A 14399-nucleotide genomic window follows, 5' to 3' on the forward strand; every position below is an offset into this window, starting at 1 on the left:
TGAGAGTTGGACTATAAAGAAAGCTGAGCGCCAAAGAATTGATGCTTTTCAACTGTGGTGTTGGAGAAGCCTCTTGAGAGTCCTTTGGACTGCAAGAATATCCAACCAGTCCATCCTAAAGGAGCTCAGTCCTGGTTGTTCATTGGAAGGACTGATGCTGAAGCTGAAACTCCAATACTTTGGCCACCTAATGCAAAGAGCTGACTCATTTGAAAAGACCCTGACGCTGGGAAAGATTGAAGGTGGGAGGAGAAGGGGACGACGGAGGATAAGATGGAATGGCATCACCGACTCAATGGACATGGGTTTGGGTAGACTCCAGGAGTTAGTGATGGACAGGAAGGTGTGGCATGCTGCGGTTCATGGGGTTGCAAATAGTTGGACATGACTGAGTGACTGAACTGAGCTGTATATTATAATAAATAATTAATATTTTTTGATTAATGTATATGTTGTAAACATATACATTTTTCAATCTGTTGTTAATGTTTTAACTGTTTATGGTGTCCTTTTTAGCAGAGATTTTAAATTCTGATGAGGTCAAAATTATCAATCTTTTTCTCACTTACAACCTGTGTGTATGTATCTTGTTCAAGAAGGCTTTCTTACCAATCAGTTGAATATACATTCTCTTATATTTCCTTCAACTATTTTTTAAAGTTTTGATTTCACTGTTTACTTTTTAAATCCTTCTGGAATCAACTTTTGAGATTAGTATGAAGCAGAATCTAACATTTTTACCTAAATGAATGGACACTTTGACAACAGAATTCATTACAATCTTTTACCCATTACATTAAAAAACCTCTTTTCAGGTACCAAATTCTGATTTGTACTCTGGTCCATTTTAAAACTCTCTGTTCTATTTTCTTTATCTATTTGTCTATTCTTCTGCTAATACTCTAATTACTGCAGATTTTTAATTGTGTGTTATACAATCTGGTTGCACAAGAACCTCTGTGCAGATCCACACAAGTACACCCTCATTGTTCCTCTTTTAAGAACTTATCTTGGGAATTCTAGCATAATTTCTCTTTTAGAAAAATTTTAGTATAAGGTTGTCAGATCCATTTCAAAAAATGTGTTGATATTTTCTCTGAGATTGCATTGGATATACACATTAATTTACAAATACCTGGGATATTTACAATATTGAGATGCATTCAGCTGTGTAGCCTTAATTTATTTAAATTTTCTATTTCTTCAGAAAAATTTCATTTGTATTACTCATGTATGTATTGTTTCACTTTAATTAAATTGATTCATGGGTATTATACAATTTCTGTTGCTATTGTGGAAGGGATTTTTAAAAATGAATTTGTGATTGCTATATTTTTAAAAAGTAAAATGAACATTTATGAGTAAAAAAAAAACACAACATTCAAAAAACTAAGATCATGGCATCTGGTCCCATCACTTCATGGCAAATAGATGGGGAAACAATGGAAGCAGTGACACACTTTATTTTCTTTGGCTCCAAAATTACTGCAGATGGTCACTGCAGCCATGAAAGATGCTTGCTCCTTGAAAGGAAAGCTATGACAAACCTAGACAGCATATTAAAAAACAAAGACATCACTTTGCCAACAAAGGTCTGTATAGTCACAAAACTATGGTTTTTACAGTAGTCATGTACAGATGTGAGAGTTGGACCATAAAGAAGTCTGAACACCGAAGAATTGATGCTTTCGAATTGTGGTGCTGGAGAAGACTCTTGAGAGTCCCTTGGACTGCAAGGAGATCAAACCAGTCAATCGTAAAGGAAATCAGTCCTGAATATTCATTGGAAGGACTGATACTGAAACTGAGGCTCCAATACTTTGGCCACATGATGCGAACTGACTCACTGGAAAAGACCCTGATGCTGGGAAAGATTGAAGGCAGGAGGAGAATGGGAGGACAGAAGATGAGATGGTTGGATGGCATCACCAACTCGATGGACATGAGTTTGAGCAAGCTCTGGGAGTTGGTGATGGACAGGAAAGCCTGGTGTGCTGCAGTCCATGGGGTTGCAAAGAGTCGAACACGACTGAGTGACTGAACTGAACTGAGGCAAGGGAGAGAAAAAGAAAAAAGAGCTCTGGGGACTTCCCTGGTGGTTCAGTGGTTAAGATTCCTCACTCCCAATGCAGGGGGCCCGAGGTTCAACCCCTGGTTGAAGAATTAGAGTCCATATGCCACAACTAAAGATTTCCTCATGCCGCAACTAAGATCAAAGATCCTGCATGCCACAACTAAGACCTGGGGCAGCCAAATAAATAAATTAAAATAAAAAGAGCTCTGTTGCTTGACCTTGTGATGAAGGCTATGGAAGGAGATGTAAGGAACTCACTTGCACATGAATCTGAGTCCTGTTTCTCTTTTCTCTTATAAAGCCCAGCTGACCAGAGCCATCTCCTTATACCCTTCTGACTGCTATCCAGAGGCAGTGCTGACTGCCAGCCTGTCTCAATACCCAGCTCCCTAACCCAGATCAGTAGCTCTGGGCCCAGCTGTTGACATAGATTTCTTTTTCCTCTGGAGCCTCCTTTTCCACTTACTATGAAAAAACATCCTTTGTTTCATCCTTTGTGTCTTTTGTTCAAGGGAGAGATGGACAGAGACTTACTTGTCTTTGGATCCTACCTATCTCATTTTTCCCCCTAGATCAAGATTCTTGGGCCTGAAATAGGAGGAGGTTATGCTAAAGAACCTGCAGTTCTCATAACAGCTCTAATTTTGTCTGGGGCCTGTGCTTCCAACAGTCTAGGCATATCAGTTATGTATCCATGTCTGAATACCACCATGTCAGGGTCTGGTGTCCCTTGATTTTGAAAGCGAGAGTATATGTAAGAGGTGTGTTTTGTACGTCTAGAGTCTAAAATATTGGTATGTTGGGGCTTCCCTGGTGGCTCAGTGGTAAAGAATCTGCCTGCCAATGCAGGGGACATGAAGATCCCACATGCCACGTGCCACAACTATTGAGCCTGTGCTCTAGAGCCCAAGAGCCTCAGGCCTTAGAGCCTGTGCTCCGCAACAAGAGAAGCCACCACAGAGAAGTCTGCACTGCAACTAGAGAGTAGCCCTCACTCCTCGCAACTAGAGAAAGCCCTGCATGGCAATGAAGACCCAGCACAGCCAAAAATAAATTTATAAATTAATTTTTAAAATAATAAAAGAAAAAAATAAAATAATAAAAGATTGGCATGTAAATATTAGGAATTCAGACATTTACCTGCAGACCTACCCTTTGTGTGGTGATGGTGGGGGGTGGGTATGTGGATACAGCTCATTGCAGTTGAAAATTATATTTACACCATCGCACCAAATGTCCCTGCCCCATAGCTTCATGCTGATGTCTGAGAAGGAGCAAGTGTGACATTGATCAAGGCAAACCATAAATTATCAATTTCAAAATGAATTTTAATTGCCTAGTGACAGTTTCGGGGCACTGGCTCAGCGATAAAAGAATCCACCTGCCAAGGCAGGAGACTCAGGTTCGATCCCTGGGTTGGGAAGATCCCCTGGAGAAGGGAAATGGCAACCCACTCCAGTATTCCTGTCTGGGAAACCACGGACAGAGGAAGGAGGCTGGAGGCTACAGTCCATGGGGTCGCAAAAGAGCCGGACACAACTTAGTGACTAAACAACAACAATGACAGTTTCCATGCTGTTATATTACTTTCCTAAAAAAGCTAATTCAGCGTAAGCTCAGGGCTGGCTCTTGCTCATGCATCATGCCGCTGGTTGGCAGACTTGGCTTTGCAAGGAGATTGCAAGAAATGAGGGCTGTTGTAGTGGAAGCACACTCGGGCTTTTGTGAGGAGGGTACAAATTGCATCCTTCTCAGGACCTGAAACTGTGGACACCAGGAGGCCGAATGCCTCTGCAGGGGAAGTTGATTACTTTTCCTAGAGGTAAAATGACTCAGTGATCAGGCTTTGGTGGGAGCTTTGAGTCTGAATGGGCACTGGCCATACTGGATGATACAAGGCCCAGCAGACAGCATGGCCACCGAGAGGCTGGCCTTCTCTGGGATGAACTCTGTGCTTTCTTGGGCTGGCCACTCCACTGCTCTGGGCCTGTGTCCCAAATCTGTAAAATGAAGGGTGTGAACTGATGACCCTTGCAGTGTGGAGACCACCAGGGTTTCTTCCTTTAAGCTGGGTACAGAAGACAAAGGCACTTTGCTTGGAAGAGCCACAGGATCCAATGGGACTGCTTCTCTGTGATTGATTATTACTGCAGGGCTCTGGGAATATTTGTCTCATTTGTCAAATGAAGGTATCTTTTTGTTTTAAATTTCTTATTTTATATTGGAGTATAGTTGATGAACAATGTTGTGATAGTTTTAGGTGTACAGCAAAATGAATCAGTTATACCTGAAATGAAGAAATCTTGCGTGAGGGTTACACAAAGGAAAATGAGAATATGCCTGCTGAGAAAAGTGACCTGGCTGATACAGGGCAACTAAGCCTGTGCACCACAACTACTGAGTCTGTGCTCTAGAACGTGGGAGCCACAACTGCTGAGCTCACGAGCCACAACTACTGAAGCCCATAAGCTCTAGACCCTGTGCTCCCCAACAAGAGAAACCACCACAATGAGAAGCCTGCACACAACTAGAGAGTAGCCCCCACTTGACACAACTAGAGCAAAGCTCACATAGCAATGAAGACCCAGCAGAGCCAAATAAATAAAATTATTAAGAAATTTCTCTGAAAAACAACCTGGCTTTAATTCATGTTGATGTATGACAGAAATCAAACCAGTACTGTAAAACAATCATCAATCAATTAAAAATAAAGAAATATTAAAAAAGAAAAAGAAAACAACCTGGCTGAGGCAAGGATTCTCTCTCATTGGGACACCCTAGTGCTTTGGTTTTATAGAAGGAAGTATAAGGAAAGTCTCCAACGAATCCCGAAGTGAAAGTAATGTCAGGCAGCATTCTTAGGATGAAGGTTTTGTGATGAAGGTTATGTTTTTTTTTCCCATTTATTTTTATTAGTTGGAGGCTAATTACTTTACAATATTGTAGTGGTTTTTGTCATACATTGACATGAATCAGCCATGGATTTACACGTATTCCCCATCCTGATCCCCCCTCCCAGAGGGGGATCATAGTAACTGACTCCTGAGGTGTCCATTCAAGGTTTTCAAAACCCCAGTCCATGTCGTGGGCTACACGAAGTCAAACGAGACCAACTGGGCTTGCCGGTCAGGAAATCCAGTGAAGAACTCTATTTTAGCTCCACTTCGAGGATTCCAACATTTCCTAGAGGGATCACGTCAGCATCAAATGACTGCCTGGTGAAACAGTACTTCCGTGTATGTGCTCAGTTCTTGTTCAGTAGCATCTGACTCTTTGTGATCCCATGGACTGCACCCCACCAGGCTCCTCTGTCCATGGGATTCTCCAGGCCAGAATGCTGGAATGGGTTGCTCTTTCCTTCTCCAGGGGATCTTCCTGACCCAGAGATTGAACCTGCATCTCATGGATTGGCAGGTGGATTCTTTTTTATTTTTATTAGTTGGAGGCTAATTACTTCACAACATTTCAGTGGGTTTTGTCATACATTGACATGAATCAGCCATAGAGTTACATGTAATCCCCATCCCGATCCCCCCTCCCACTTCCCTCTCCACCCGATTCCTCTGGGTCTTCCCAGTGCACCAGGCCCGAGCACTTGTCTCATGCATCCCACCTGGGCTGGTGATCTGTTTCACCATAGATAGTATACACGCTGTTCTTTCGAAACATCCCACCCTCACCTTCTCCAACAGAGTTCAAAAGTCTGTTCTGTACTTCTGTGTCTCTTTTTCTGTTTTGCATATAGGGTTATCATTACCATCTTTCTAAATTCCATATATATGTGTTAGTATGCTGTAATGTTCTTTATCTTTCTGGCTTACTTCACTCTGTATAATGGGCTCCAGTTTCATCCATCTCATTAGAACTGATTCAAATGAATTCTTTTTAATGGCTGAGTAATATTCCATGGTGTATATGTACCACAGCTTCCTTATCCATTCATCTGCTGATGGGCATCTAGGTTGCTTCCATGCCTGGCTATTATAAACAGTGCTGCGATGAACATTGGGGTGCACGTGTCTCTTTCAGATCTGATTTCCTCAGTGTGTATGCCCAGAAGTGGGATTGCTGGGTCATATGGCAGTTCTATTTCCAGTTTTTTAAGAAATCTCAAAAAAAAATAAAAAATAAAAAAAAAAATAAAAAAAAAAAAAAGAAATCTCCACACTGTTCTCCATAGCGGCTGTACTAGTTTGCATTCCCACCAACAGTGTAAGAGGGTTCCCTTTTCTCCACACCCTCTCCAGCATTTATTGCTTGTAGACTTTTGGATAGCAGCCATCCTGACTGGCGTGTAATGGTACCTCATTGTGGTTTTGATTTGCATTTCTCTGATAATGAGTGATGTTGAGCATCTTTTCATGTGTTTGTTAGCCATCTGTATGTCTTCTTTGGAGAAATGTCTGTTTAGTTCTTTGGCCCATTTTTTGATTGGGTCATTTATTTTTCTGGAATTGAGCTGCAGGAGTTGCTTGTATATTTTTGAGATTAATCCTTTGTCTGTTTCTTCATTTGCTATTATTTTCTCCCAATCTGAGGGCTGTCTTTTCACCTTACTTATAGTTTCCTTTGTAGTGCAAAAGCTTTTAAGTTTCATTAGGTCCCATTTGTTTAGTTTTGCTTTTATTTCCAATATTCTGGGAGGTGGGTCATAGAGGATCTTGCTGTGATTTATGTCGGAGAGTGTTTTGCCTATGTTCTCCTCTAGGAGTTTTATAGTTTCTGGTCTTACATTTAGATCTTTAATCCATTTTGAGTTTATTTTTGTGTATGGTGTTAGAAAGTGTTCTAATTTCATTCTTTTACAAGTGGTTGACCAGTTTTCCCAGCACCACTTGTTAAAGAGGTTGTCTTTTTTCCATTGTATATCCTTGCCTCCTTTGTCAAAGATAAGGTGTCCATAGGTGCGTGGATTTATCTCTGGGCTTTCTATTCTGTTCCATTGATCTATATTTCTGTCTTTGTGCCAGTACCATACTGTCTTGATGACTGTGGCTTTGTAGTAGGCAGGTGGATTCTTTACCACTGAGCCACCTGGGAAGCCAGGATGCTGGGGGAGGATACAACCCTTAATCTCTTCTTTGCTGGTGTGTCACTCAGTTTGGTTTAGAACAGTTTATGTGTTCAGAGCTGCCCAATTATAAGCCCAACACCCCATGATCAGAACTCAGGTAAGTATACTTCTATTCTTAAAAAAGAAATAACACCTCAGAACAAACTCCATTCCCCTTCTTTGTATACGTTTAAGGTAACTCTTTATTTAAAAATTCACTTTTCACAGCTGTCTCGAAGGAGATGTATTATTGGATGTGAAACAACTTTAAAAGCTTTAGAAAGCAAGATATAAAGGTTTTTTAAAGTAATTTTTAGATTATTGTAAGATGCTGAAACTACTCCTGTCTTTCTGAGATTGTGTTTATAGCTTTTCAGCCAAAAGTAACCTCAAGAAAGACAACCGATCTTGAGTAAACCTATTTGATGGTAGCCAGTGTTAAAGACTGTTTTTACAAATCAGTGTTAATTTCCTTATATTAAAAAGAATTAATTTCTTTACCTTTGCGGTATTTGAAGTACACATTAAGAGAAATGCTTTTTTGTAGGACTCATTTTAAAAGACCTGTCCCTTTTAGACCTTAGACTGAGGGGAAATTACTCTCTGTAGCAATGTTTCGAATATTTCCTCTGCCTCATCTCGCCATCCTGCCTTAATTCTTCTGGAACCAAGAAGAAGTAGAGACGCATTAAAAACAGTATATTTGTCTCTTTAAAATCTGTCAGTTATGGGGAAGGGTATCGGCTATTCTTCCAGGTAGTCTGAGTCTCTGCAAGTGTGCCACACTAGGTGTGTGTGTGTGTTAACTGCAGGATCTGTGCTGAATACTGTCTGACTTCCAGTCTCTGTATGGCAAAGCCACCTGCTCAGCTGTCAACAAAGACTAGCAGGGTTCAGAATTGGGTCTGATAGTGTCCGGTGGCTTTTGTTTGTACAAGATGCTGTAGTTGTATTTTTGAAGTTTGAGGAATCTGATGTTTAAAAACGTCAGGGGTCAATACTCAGAAATGAGAAATTCTGTTTTCAAAAGCATCTGGTGAGGATGGCAACATGCGCACACTGGGGCCCAGTTGTTCCTCTCTCCCAACAGAGGCTGGGCCTCAGGGTGCACTCCCCTCCTCTCTGTGCAGAAGGCCCACATCACACACAACCACAGTGCTGAGGGAGAGAAGAGAGGAGTGAAAGTAGTGGAAGCACAGCCTAAAGCACATGCTTTTTCCCCCAAAACAGAGCCTCTCCACTGGGAACATCTAAGCTGTGAAACTAGTCTGGGATGAACCCTTGTGAGAGGAAATTCCAATGTAATCAAGGCACTTTATCTCAGCAATCACTTCACAGTAGGACCTCAGTGTTCACAATTAAACACATTTAACAGAAACCACACAGTCAAAGGCTTTGGCATAGTCAATAAAGCAGAAACCACCTTAAAGAATTGATTCTTTTGAACTGTGGTGTTGGAGAAGACTCTTGAGAGTCCCTTGGACTGCAAGATCAAACCAGTCAATCCTAATGGAAATCAGTCCTGAGGATGAGATGGTTGTATGGCATCACTGACATGATGGACATGAGTTTGAGCAAGCTCTGAGAGTTGGTGATGGACAGGGAAGCCTGGCGTGCTGCAGTCCATGGGGTCACAGAGTCAGACATGACTGAGCGACTGAACTGAACTGAACTGAACATTAAAGAAGCCTTGCACTGCTCCGAGCCAAGGTTGTACTGAGAACTTAATGCTTTTTAAAAAGTGGGCCTGAGGATGCTGCTTGGGAAGCTGCTCTTCTTGCTTTGCACAGCACTAAACCAAAATAATCCATTTTGGTGTTGAATTAGCAGGAATCAAGGTTATCTCAAGGAAGATAATACATTTGAAGGTGTGATTGCTTTTGAGGAAGGTGTAATACGCCTCACTGGCCTCATGGGGTCTCCTCTGTGTTGCCTTTGAAGCAGCAGAACCCGTGTGCCAGGACTCCCATTCCCCCATCTTCTCTCCAGAGAGGACAGTGAACAGAATTTGGAGCATGTGGGATGAATGCTCGGCTGCCACCTTCCCATGAATCCCTGTAATGTAGCCTCTTAGGAAGCGTCCCTTGTTTCCAGCATTGGGCTGAATTACCATGGGTGGAACTCTACCCTGCCTGGAAATAAACTGTTCTCTCACTGGGGACTCATCCCACCCCATCTTGCATGTGCATGCAATACCAAAGGGTGAGGGTGAGGATGGGATAATGGAAGGTGGAGGGAAAAAAAAGTATGAGTCAGTATAGACATACCTTGGGTACTTGGAAAACTTCTATCATGCACACAGGCCCACTGCCAATGACCGGGGGATGGCACCTCCTAATAGGAGGCTTCCTTACCATTCTGTGTGAATGACATTCCCTTAGAAATTCCAATCTGTTCACACTTAACCCCATTTGACACACAAAAACAAAGATGCTGAGAATTTCCCTCTTTATTGAAAAATACAAAAATGTGCCCTACTTTAAAAGGAGGGCACTGACTTTTTGCATTTATTCAACTCATTTAACAGGCATTTGCTGAAGTGCTCTTGGTACTGTGTTGTGCATAATAGAAACCTGGCAGAAAAATACTTCAGAAAAACTGTCATAGAGACCACATCTTACTCATGAGGGACTACAGCATGGTCACAGGTGACAGGGGATGATTCTGGGCCAACTTCAGCCTGGCCAGAGGGACACAAGGGCAGAGGAGGCATGGATGGCACAGGCCGCCTGCATGACAGTGGCTCCAGAAGAACCCTTCTCCAATCGGGCTCCAGAACAAGGATGGGATTACAGGGCCCATCCGAGATTATGCCCACAGGGTGGCCTGGGGGGGCATATTTCCTAACATTAATGCCCTCTGACATCTCCCCTTGACCCTCATATTCTTAAACCAAACCTTCAATTAGAGGAAAAAGGGATTGGTTTACTATATTGAGCAATTTATGTCATAGTAACCACTCCCATACACACAACATGTCACTGTTGTTTTCTTCTTTTATAATTGAGTTTTTATTGGTTGTTTTGAGGATCACTACACAGACATTTCAGTTTGTACACAATTCTTCACATACATACCAGAAATTGAAAAAATCATGTAATTGTGATTCTTAGCAGTTATTCCAGTGACTTTCCAGCTTAAAATTTGGAGCAAATTTTCCTTAACAGGATATCAAGTACCAATTATCTTCAAATATTGATATTCTGTTACATCATATGTCCCACTGACTCACAATTTAATATCATACACACTACATACTCAAACTGTCAATCGTTCACAGCACATTAACCAAGTTACTAGGGAAACTGAACTACCACTACCAAAGATATAGAGTACGCAAAATTCTGACCAGGAGAGCCAAGATCAAGGAGTAGTTTGCTATAGGAAATAATTCTACCAAAACAATATAGGAAGAGGAGTAATTTAAAGTGTTCAAGACATTAAACACACAACTGACTCCAAATTGCCATTTAGTATGCTTTTGTATTATAGGATATAAAAGTTACCCCCATCTATGGAATGTTAAGCTGACACCCAAGACAATCAAAGCCTTCCATATCCAATATCCCACTATTTTCTGGTTGTACCAAAAAATAAACAACGAGCAAATGATTTCACCTCATTAAAAAAAAGCATTTACACTTAAAAATGGGATGAGGTGGGATTTCCTCCTTTTAAAAAATGTCTCAGAGCTACTAAAAAACTTGCACTTACAAAATACTTGATAAAAATATTCCCCTGGATTGTACAAGAAGGGAAACAGGGACCACTGACTGGACTGGGTGTGTGGTATTAATCAGACTTGGCTTCTTTTTCTTCTGTTTCATCAGAGGTCGGGTTCTCCTCGATTTTAGTCTCTCCATTTTCTGCAGGTAAGTCTTCTTTAGTCTCTTGGTTGGCCACTTCCACCTGTTTTCCCTTTGCTCCTCTTTTCCCTTTTGTTTGCATTTTTTTTGTCTTAAGATTTATCCTTTCCCGACGCCTTTTTTGGCTTCCACTTTTGCAGGAGCCGGTTTAGCTGACAACCTCGCCGATCTCCTCTTGGGCTCCTCCTTCGCCGCCCCCTCTGCGGAGCTGACCTACCTCTTGGGCATCGCTGCGGCGGGGCAGGCTAGAGCTGGGAGCCTGAGGGCCGCGCGCGCATAGAGCCTTCGCGAGGCTGAGTAGCCTGACCGCTGCTGCTCTTCCCGCTGCCCGAGCTGCTGGGACCCGCGGCCAACATGCCATTCTTTATGCTATGGCTCTTATAAATCCCACTGGGAGAAGCTGTTTCTTTATTGATAAAATATCTTAGGAAAGTTTCCACCACAGCCCCGTTCCCTTCAGTTTATCCTTAGTGAGCGCTAAGTGCCAAGCTTCCCGATAACCAGATCTCTTGTTTTGTCCCTTTCCTCCCACTCTGAATACTGGTTAGTGGTTTTTCCAGCTCTTAGATGCTAGTCCAGCTGATGGATCGCACCCAGTCCCTTCTGCTAATGCTATCTCTGGTACAGGATGGAGAAATGTCTGTATCTTGACAGTGGATCCTCAGTGGCCCAACTGCCTCTACCCTCTACCTTCTAGGGATAGCGTCACCCTGAGTGTGGGGGAAGCTGAGCATACTAAAAGTTCCTTTCACTTGTAAAAGAATGAAACTAGAACACTTTCTAACACCATACACAAAAATAAACTCAAAATGGATTAAAGATCTAAACCTAAGACCAGAAACTATAAAACTCCTAGAGGAAAACATAGGCAAAACACTCTCTGACATAAATCACAGCAGGATCCTCTATGACCCACCTTCCAGAGTAATGGAAATAAAAGCAAAAATAAACAAATGGGACCTAATTAAACTTAAAACCTTTTGCACAACAAAGGAAACTATAAGCAAGGTGACAAGACAGCCTTCAGAATGCGAGAAAATAATAGCAAACGAAGCAACTGACAAATAATTAATCTCAAAAATATACAAGCAGCTCCTGCAGCTCAATTCCAGAAAAATAAATGACCCAATCAAAAAGTGGGCCAAAGAACTAAACAGACATTTCTCCAAAGAAGACATACAGATGGCTAACAAACACATGAGAAGATGCTCAACATCACTCATTATCAGAGAAATGCAAATCAAAAAACCACAATGAGGTACCATCTCATGCCAGTCAGAATGGCTGCTATCAAAAAGTCTACAAGCAATAAATGCTGGAGAGGGTGTGGAGAAAAGGGAACCCTCTTACACTGTTGGTGGGAATGCAAACTAGTACAGCCACTATGGAGAACAGGGTGGAGATTCCTTAAAAAAACTGGAAATAGAACTGCCATACGACCCAGCAATCCCACTGCTGGGCATACACTCCGAGGAAACCAGAATTGAAAGAGACATGTGTACCCCAATGTTCATCACAGCACTGTTTACAATAGCCAGGACATGGAAGCAACCTAGATGTCCATCAGCAGACAAATGGATAAGAAAGCTGTTGTACATATACACAATGGAATATTACTCAGCCATTAAAAAGAATGCATTTCAATCAGTTTTAATGAGGTGGATGAAACTGGAGCCTATTATACAGAGTGAAGTAAGTCAGAAAGAAAAACACCAATACAGTATACTAACTCATATATATGGGATTTAGAAAGATGGTAACGATGACCCTATATGCGAGACAGCAAGAGACACAGATGTAAAGAACAGTCTTTTGGACTCTGTGGGAGGAGAGGGTGGGATGATTTGAGAGCGTAGCATTGAAACGTGTATATTATCACATGTGAAGTGGATCGCTGGTCCAGGTTTGACACATGAGACAGGGTGCTCAGGGCTGGTGCACTGGGAGGACCCTGGGGGATGGGATGGGGAGGGAGGTGGGAGGGGGATTCTGGATGGGAAACACATGTGTGCCCGTGACTGATTCATGTTGATGTACGGCAGAAACCACTACAATATTGTAAAGTAATTAGCCTCCAATTAAAAATTTTTTTTTAAGGAAAAAAAAATTTAAAAAAAGTTCCTTCCGTCTGAAGGAGATATTCAATATGCGCAAGTTGGATTTTTAAACAGGTTTCCCTCAAGTTAAATAGACAAGGCAGGCCTGGTTATGGAGGGCCCAGGGGGCTTGTGGCTTATCTTACTGGGACATAAGAATTGCTGACACCCTGGACACTGCCTTGATATTTCAGCCTACAGAGGTGAGGAAAATTTAGCTCACCTGGGTCCAAGTTCACTACAACTCACCACCACCAGTCCGGCAGCCTGTATCCATCACTGCACTCACATAGGGACTGTGAAGCAAAACTAATAAACTCATCTGGGATTTTTGGATAAATACTCTCTTAATACAGTCTATGGTTTTTCTACAGTCTCAAATGGTAATCTCGTGACCTACAAATCAGTCATCGCTGCCTAAGCAAACAAAAAAGTATTTCAAGTAAACACAGGTAAAGAACCTGGCCTGAACTGAAAGCTTCCACCCTCCCACCCCCACTGCCCACCAGATTCCACAAAACCCACCTCTTTAAAATAATACCTCAAAAAGTATCTTTTGATGTTAGAAAGTCCTAAAGATGATATTCACTCATAAAGTTCAATTTGAGCCCCATCCACCAAGTGTATGGTTTGACTGAATGCAATTCTTTTAAACTGTTCACTCTTAACTCAGTGCCACTTTATTCAAAATTGTTCCTTTCAATTTTTAGACAAATTTCCAGTTTGTACACCTTGCTCCTACCATCCACCATAATGTCACTATTTTAGCAATGATTTCATGCTGACACATCATAACATACCAAACATTAAGTGGTAGGGCTAGAACTTCCCTGGTGGCCCAGTGGCTAAGGCTCCCCACTCCCAATGCTGGGACCTGGGTTCTAATCCCTGGTTAGGGAACTATATCACACATAACCCCAACCAAGATCTGGTGCAACCAAATATTTTTTAAAAAGATGTAGGGCTGTCGCTTTCTACACTGCTTTACTGAAGACTAAAAACAATGGCAGGAGTCCCCTGCACTTGGACTTTTAAGCTGTCTCCCCATATCAGTCTCAGCCTAACTAAAAGACACTTACTCATATAGTGTATGTGAATTATCCCCTAACTCCAGTCCCTGAATATTTATAAATTCACTCATTTAGCTAAAAACTTTTCGGTATTTTAAGAGTTGAACCATCTCATAATCTAGATCCTTAATGCATTAATGTGCACTTCCCAGATCAGACCCAGCCCCCACATGACTCCACAAAGTGCTCAATAAAGGACACCAGGAATAAAAGGATAAATAAATAATAAAAGGAGAACAG

General features: G+C 41.8%; 1 pseudogene; it reads right to left on the minus strand.

Moving 5' to 3' along the window:
* Window positions 1-10919: 10919 nt before the first annotated feature.
* Window positions 10920-11221, minus strand: LOC122434436 (annotated as a pseudogene).
* Window positions 11222-14399: the final 3178 nt, after the last annotated feature.

This window comes from Cervus canadensis, chromosome X, assembly GCF_019320065.1.
Source record: "Cervus canadensis isolate Bull #8, Minnesota chromosome X, ASM1932006v1, whole genome shotgun sequence".
Lineage (NCBI taxonomy): Eukaryota > Metazoa > Chordata > Mammalia > Artiodactyla > Cervidae > Cervus > Cervus canadensis.